Here is a 1071-nt window from a genome sequence, read left to right on the forward strand (position 1 = left end):
CTTTTACTTGCTTTCTTGATGTTTTAGTTTGTAACCTCTGGAATAATTAATAGAAAACTTGAAAGAATGCAAAAATATTCTTTTCATCAAGTATTAGAATCTCTTCAGAAGAATTGGTTTTAATTATTTCTATTTAAAATGAAATATTACTGTTTGTTGATAGAACTTCACTCTTACTGTATTAATGTGCATATTTTGATAATACTTATAATTATTTTCATTTGTCAATTCAGTAAATTAGCCAACTCAATACATTAATTAATTTTAGCTCTCAACATTAATTAAATCTAACACACCAGAAAGAGTCCCGTTGTCTTTAATTAGCGAATGGCTTTAGGAAAACCTGGACAGGGAACACAGGAGCATAGCAACAGCAACAGAACTGAGAGGCTGGAAAGTACAAGGAGTGGTTGATCAACTTGAAATATTCTTTAATGTTTGTAATTTTTCAACACAATTTAGAGGGAATATAATGTCATGACAGTTTTTCAGAGTCAGTTGGAAATACATTAGAAGGAGTTTATTTATTTATTTTTTTGACACCTACAGCACCTCGTATTCCTAGGTGGTCTCCCATCCAAGGACTCACCAGGCACAGCCCTGCTTAGCTTCCGAGATCAGACAAGATCGGGTACGTTCAGGGTGGCATGGCCGTAGTAGAAGGAGTTTAAAAGTGTGACTGCTACAGTGAGAAGGTATCACCCAACAAGAAGGCTGGGCAACCCTTTTCCTGGCTCCAACCCAGATTCAGTGTCTTTGTATTATAACCTTTCTACAACCTTGACCATGGCTCCAGGGAGTTGGAAAAATTCTAAGGAGTGATTTAAAATTTATTGTGCATCTTCATGTTTGGATGTATGTCCAATGTTTGAAATTTGTCGATTAGATTGATTTAATAAAGAAGATAAAAGAGTGATTCAAAATAAGGAAATACATTTATCGAATCAAACATCCTTGAGAAGGTAAAGATAAATGATTCTAAAGCTCATGGATGAAGTTAGCCTCTGACATGGATTAAAGGACATATTAAGGAAGGAAGAGGATATGGATGAGATGCAGGTGGCTTGAAAT

The 1071-nt window shown here is 34.9% G+C and overlaps 1 pseudogene; it reads right to left on the bottom strand.

The window, feature by feature from the left end:
• Positions 1-540: 540 nt before the first annotated feature.
• On the bottom strand, positions 541-659 carry LOC112482201 (annotated as a pseudogene).
• Between the last annotated feature and the right edge of the window lie 412 nt (positions 660-1071).

The sequence above is a fragment of the Pteropus alecto genome, unplaced genomic scaffold (genome assembly GCF_000325575.1).
Source record: "Pteropus alecto unplaced genomic scaffold, ASM32557v1 scaffold35, whole genome shotgun sequence".
Lineage (NCBI taxonomy): Eukaryota > Metazoa > Chordata > Mammalia > Chiroptera > Pteropodidae > Pteropus > Pteropus alecto.